This window comes from Limulus polyphemus, unplaced genomic scaffold (genome assembly GCF_000517525.1).
Source record: "Limulus polyphemus unplaced genomic scaffold, Limulus_polyphemus-2.1.2 Scaffold12870, whole genome shotgun sequence".
Lineage (NCBI taxonomy): Eukaryota > Metazoa > Arthropoda > Merostomata > Xiphosura > Limulidae > Limulus > Limulus polyphemus.
The window spans coordinates 1,209-8,270 of NW_013678480.1; the positions used below are offsets into that span (position 1 = coordinate 1,209).

A 7,062-nucleotide genomic window follows, 5' to 3' on the forward strand; every position below is an offset into this window, starting at 1 on the left:
CTTTAATCGCTTGTTTAACTTACATGGTTTTTGTCATCTGATATATAGCAGTATTGTAGTTTCCATCGTCGTTGTGTATGTTAGCAGGGAATCGTGGTGTATACAGGTTTATGTTTGGTGTTACATACTTGTTCATCTCATTAAAGAAATGTTTGGTTCATGGTGTGTCCGGAACGTGTTCTGTAAATGTTTCAGCCTTTTCAAATCGTCTCTAGAAACACATAACACAAACGAAACAATTCTAGACACATCTAAAACGACTCTCAAATACTCAACCCGAAACTACCGTTCAAGATCTAAACAATTAAACAAAACAATCGACCCTTCTTTTCAGATTTTGTTTCTGAATGTATTTATTTGTTTTAATTGTAGGATCTCTATTTTGCACGTATTGTGTACGTAGCTTTCGTCTTTATTTATTTTTATCATTGTTATTGGTTATGTGTGGTCGCCACGTGTATGTGGTTCTTGATTGGGTATATTGAATGTTTCGCGGCTGGTGTGAGGTATCCAATGATTGTTTGACAGTATGCATCGATTTCAGATATTCGGTATTTATTTTGGTAAAATATTATCTATGATTAATCTGTATTCATTCCGGTTAGTATTGATATATTCATGTGGGGGATCAGACTGAAGACACACGGTTAGTATTGATATATTCATGTGGGGGATCAGATTGAAGACACACGGTTAGTATTGATATATTCATGTGGGGGATCAGATTGAAGACACACGGTTAGTATTGATATATTCATGTGGGAGATCAGATTGAAGACACACCAAATAGGAAGATGACCATCCTCTACGTCTTGTCCGACTTGAAATGAGCACAAACAAACAAAGATCCTGCATGCCATTAGTGTTGTACGAGTCGAGGTAGCATCATTTGATAGTACAATATTTGTATTACCTATAAATTCTAACAAACGTCTGCCATTTCCATTTGTTTTCTTACATCTAGATAATCTATGCTACGAAGATTGAGTTTGGGTTGTATAAATGGATGTTCCTTAATGGGTTGACAGCTATATCTTGATGGTGAGCAGTAAATGTCTGCTACCGTCACGTACATGGAATTATTAATATAAACATCAATTGCTATACACTCATTGGTGGTATTTGTTTGTTTGTTTGTAGTTAAGCACAAAGCTACACAATGGGCTATCTGTGCTCTGCCCACCACGGGTATCGAAAGCTGATATTTGTTACCACTTCTTTTACTGAAAGACCAGATTGATTCCTCTGTTTTGGTCATTTCTATTTAATTTAGATTTTCTTATAACTGAATATCCTTGCATTTAAAATCAATTATTTTTATACAAACAAGTTTCGCTTATGACTAACATCTCAGGTTTCACTTGTTTGGTGATGTCTTCAATCTCGTGATGAGTACGTCGATGCAGCTGTTTGTTTGAGATGGGCATACTCGCAGAATACTCAAATTTTCATAGCATCTATGAGTGTATGTTCGGTTTCCTGGGCTTAATTATATGTTGTTGATTCACGTATTTCTTTTGTTTGAGTAAGTTTTGCGTCTTCTGTATTGTGGGGTTGAGCTTGTGTTTTGTTTCCTTGCGTCTGTTGTTGCTTTTCGTCTTGTTGTCCTGAAGTAGTTTTTTTTTAAATTGAAGCGTATGTTGTTTTGTTTTACATGTGACGTTTGTGTTGGTAACAAGAGTATTTTGCGCTTCCTTGTTTGTTTGTTTTTGTTTCTGCAAGTTTGGATTCTTAAATTCGAAGATACGTGTTTTTATGGTTTTGTATTTTTCACATCGGAGAATAAAGATATTGCTGCTGTTTAAGTTTCGCGCTCTTTCCTGATTCACACCATTTAACTTCCGTTTTAAATTAGGGTTAGAATATGTGCTTAAGGCTGAATTAGAGAAGTATTTCATAATGAAAGTAATTTTTAGGATATTTATTACTTCATGATATAGAATATAATTCTTCGTAGAAACAAAATTCAAGATTATTAATAAATTTAATATATTAAATATACCAAATTCAGACAGTAGAAATCCTGACCTCATCTCTACTGCGAAATGAGCTGCTTTTAAAACAAGAAGCGACGCAACTGCTTTGCCACTTCTACAAAGTTTCTCGACTCGACTGCTACACCTTAATTCCAATCCACTTCCCCTGTCTCACAACAATTTTCTTGGGGAAAAACACTAATGAAAATCCTCACAGAGATTTTGCTCATTTTTAATAAAGTTGTTTGTGTTTACTGCGTTTTCAACAGAAAAAAGACGAAATAGTGCAGTCTCCTTAAAATAATCTGCAAAACTTTTAAAGTAAGACATTTAATGTACATTACAAGAGCTTCGAAAAGAAAGCCCATTATGGACTAAGGGTTCACTTTTACTTGTAGACTTTTACTGGATCTGTTGGGCTCTCACCAAGTGAAGATCTGGGTATGCAATTTGCCGCTCAAAAAATTAGTCAAATTGCACATATACTTGATTAAAATCGGCTTTATTTTTCAAGACTAACATACAAAAATAAATAATACAAATCATACAAGATTACGCCTTAAAATGCGATACATAAAGCCAATAATTTTTTTTAATATCATAAAAGGTACCACGCTCTGAAAAATAACTCTGTTACAATTCTCTAATTAGAAAGGAACATTACATGTATTGATTTAATGTAAACATTTTGAAACATGCAAAGAACCCAGTGACCCATAAATACAGATGTTTAAAGATGTTCGATCGTATGTAGTGTTAAACATAAAGTTGTATAGTCACTCAAACTTCAAATTTCAGTTTTAAAAATATGATTACGGTTTGTATTATGTCTGTTAAATTATTGTTATCGAAATAGATCATATTCAAAATTCATCTTTTTTAAATTGGAACAAACTTTTTCAGAGACATCTATGGGGGGTTTACCAAAAATATAACAAAGAACCAAACAAACTTGTGATGTGTTAGGCGTGTTGCATGTTTATATAATACCGTAAAATGAACGTTACACGTACACATGAATAGATATATAAAGTTAATTAAAAGTGTGGGAATATTCTAGAATTACAGAAACATGAAACGTAACAATTTATAAATTAAGTGCGATAAATAAAAGTTATGAAGAGACCTAAAAGCTGTTTGGCAATGCTTGCGAGTGTTGTATCCTGCCAAGCCACAACCAAAGTTAGTGCTGAAAAAATACATCACAGTAATAATAAAGAGCACGATTGACGATAAAACATTCCAAAACTCAATCCATATGTTAATTGACACAAAATCAACATCTATCAATGCTTTATTGCAATATGTCCATCGCAATTGTGATAATATTTTGTTCAGAGGTCTTACAAGTTACTGATGATTTCTCATTCAAGTCAGTGTTTCATTCTAAAGATTTCTGTCTTCATTTTGGTGCCCAGAAAGACCTAAAAATAAGAATTCCGAGGCTAAGAAAATATGTATATAAATTGTACTGATGTCTTAACATTAGAATAACGACTGTATACTTTAATTATGATTTATCACACACTTATCCTTACTATGTATACTTAAAAAGTGTTGGGAAATTATGGATAAGTGTGGTATTCTCAGGTTAAACTGACTTTCACAAGAAGTTAATAAACTAGGTCCGTTATATAACGGGAATTCAATCACGAAATATTACGAAGTGATTCCGAGTTTGTTTAAGTGTGACTGAGCTTGGGAAAGAAAGTGACTGGACACAAACGTGAAACACACATTAAAAAACAGTATTTATTTCAAAACAACAATGCATGTATTGTTATTCAACCTGGAGGATGGCCACTCTTATTGGTGATATGTGGCTGTTGAAATTTTTCTAACAGTTGAAGAGTATTCTATGTATTTTATCCCAGTTTGAGAAAGTATAACATTATATAATGTCACACTTTCCCAGAGCTGCTTGCGCTATCCACGTGACTGTTCGACATTTCTATTAAAATAATAAGAGAGGATATAATTTCGAGACGTAACCTGAACTACCAGAGGAAAATATCACAGTCTACACTAAAATGATACATACAACTAGTAATAAACCTTACAATAATTTTTCTCAACGAAAAGACAAGGCATTACCTTAGGTGAATGACACAGAACAATAGGTAGCCGAAGCGAAAGGAGCTTCATAAACTTTCTTAACCAACGTGTTATGTGAAAAGTAATTATATACCTGAATAAAGAACAATTTTTGTAAATGTCAATATTAATACAAGGAGGAACAAACATTGTGTACCTGAATACCACATCTTTCATGTTAAAGATGCAGCTGTCCATTTTGAGTTGACTTGTAGTATAACTCAGCTTGTTGGGAAGATGTTCCACCAAATCCTATCCGTCATCCAAATCAAGACACTGGTACTATGTACTAAATTATATATATCTACTTTTCTTACTTTAAACACAACAGGACGAAAATATACTAATCTATGGATTCGACCAATGAAGCTATTTTAAGGGGGAAAGGAATAATTATATAATTTGTTAGAATTTTTTGTAAAAGGTGTTTTATTTTACTTTTTTAGAACACTGAACATTAAGGATAACAGGATGGGATTTGGATAGGCTGGGGTTTAGCCCCACCACATAATCGCATGCAAAAGAGAATATACTGCTGTACTTACCACAAGCGTCTAAATTACGATATACCCAAAAGCTTGGTACTAAGTTTATATCCCTGTAACTTGGCCATCAATCATACATGATTGATGATGACAAAACGTTGTACATTTGTTACTATGGTAAACTTGTAATAAAGTTGTGTTCGTTCCTCATTCAAAAGTATTCAAACTTTTAGGAGCACTGTCTGTCTTTTACAAATCTCAACTTATTTCCTCTCATGTTGTCGTCTTCAGAATAGTGTAAAAAAACTATATGCCCTTATTTTATAATATTTTAAATTTCAATAACGAAGATAAATTGAGAGATCTGAACTGGCTTCACCCATCCCTTTAAGATAACCCTTCTTTGAACTGTTTCCAATAAGTCAATACATATTCTTAGATAAGGAGTCCAAAACTGTATAGTATTCAATCAGTTTGCGATAAAGTTTTTATGCTGTACTTTTAAGTTCTTATTGTTTGTTATAGTAGTTGTATGAAACAATAACACTTACATGTTCTCTAGACCTGGTTAATTTCTCTTAAGAAGCACGATTTGAATAGTATCCTGAAATAAATAAATAAATCATTAAATTTTCTTGAAATAATATTATTCATTTCATTAAAATTTACTTAAAATATTTAACAGAATATCCACCAAAAACAAGCATTAATTAATCAGATTAAGATAAAACATTTTCCTGTAATTATTTGAAATTGGATGAGTTATATATAATAATAATAACAACTGCTATTAATTAACACAAAAAATAAAATCCTTAGATAAGTATAAAATATGTATATTAAAAAATTAATAGCTTTAATCTTTTAAAAAATTGCACTTCTAATGAGTAAAATCAAATTATTAAATAATAGTGAATTATTCTTCAGTAATGAACTGAATTTCTAGTCGAAAGATGGAGCACTTTTATAACAGTCATAATGGTATGAAAAGCGGAAATATGGTGAATACTAACTTCAGCGCATTTATATTTTTAACGCGAAAAAATTTCAAATTTTGTTACTTTACTGTAAGTTACATCTTAGCTCACATTCGTAAGTTGTTTGATTGAAATGACAATACTATAAATCATTTTAATGAAAACTTTTCAAAACATCATTAATATAAGTTATTGTGCCAAATATATAAAATTTCTTACTCGCGTGGCCTAAGCGTCTGACTTTGCATTGTACATAAAATACAAACGCCTTCAGTTCTTAATAAACAAACTTAGTAATCCGAAAATTGTTTAATTTCGAAGTCTAATATATAATGTGAAGAAGTGAATTGTGACCAATGATTCTTTTTCTTCACTTCACCTATCCAGTGTAGTTTTTTTTTTCATAGTGACTACAAAACACGTTCACACCAACAGTATGTTTGTTTCTTTAGACTCGGTTCTTGTTAGCGGTGTGAGAGTATATGAAATAACTGGTACCCGGAGGAAACTATCAACGGATCTTACAACTAAACGGTTAAACTCGAATATTCGTGTGGTATACCACACCTATGCTGGAAAAGCGTGGTCTATGGATTGGTAGTTTGTGCGATATTAGTGATATGACATTATATGAAAACAGAAGTTTCCAACAAACCTTTACTACCCATGATGTAAGGTTTCCCGCTAATAGTAATAAAAACTAATTGCAATCTCCCACTTTTTAGTTTTACTTTTACCAAATTTTACAAGGCGAGTTTTCAAACTGGCAAATTGTAAATGGCTAAGAAATAGTAAATTAATACAAATTATTATCATACTTACTGTAATGAAGTGTCACACAAACTACCGATCTATAGACTACGCTTTCGTGACATAGATGTTATAGACCATACAAATTGAGGTTTAACAAATGTTCGTTACAATACTATTTTAACCAACGATTTTTGTAATGCGCATGTGCGACCTTCTGCTCACTAGCATTAAGTGAGAGGGCTTCAATAGTGTATCACAAAGATTGAAATTCAAATAATATTATATTCTCTTTACTAGGACTATTAAATTAGAATAGTCGACTTTGGATAAATTAGATGTTGAAAACAGTACTCCATAAAATAGTTCCAGCGCGTAAATAAGGATTGTAACAAGTTGTTGTGTATGCAAGAATATAAAAAAATCCAAACTCGCAAAAATGAAGAGAGGGGGGGGGGGGGATTTTGAATCTCAATGAAACTTAGTGATGTGTACGATTTTATCATTTTTAAGTGTGTAATTAGTGATGTGTACGATTTTATATTTTTTTAAGAGTATATCCGACAATATAATGTTTAAGTGTATATCCGACAGTATAATTTTTTAAGTGTATATCCGACAGTCAAAGTGTACGATTTTATAATTTTTTAAGTGTATATCCGACAATCAAACAGAACGTCTTATAATTTTTAAGTGTATATCCGACAGTCAAACAGAACATTTTATAATTTTTTAAGTGTATATCCGACAGTCAAACAGAACATTTTCCATAAGAATCAC

General features: G+C 32.0%; 1 long non-coding RNA gene across 1 annotated transcript; it reads right to left on the reverse strand.

Moving 5' to 3' along the window:
* Nucleotides 1–2,459: 2,459 nt before the first annotated feature.
* LOC111084022 lies at nt 2,460–5,189 on the reverse strand. The gene is made up of 2 exons (XR_002609363.1): nt 5,107–5,189; nt 2,460–3,400 (listed from the first exon to the last, which is right to left on the reverse strand). It is a non-coding gene; the product is annotated as an uncharacterized LOC111084022 (long non-coding RNA).
* Between the last annotated feature and the right edge of the window lie 1,873 nt (nt 5,190–7,062).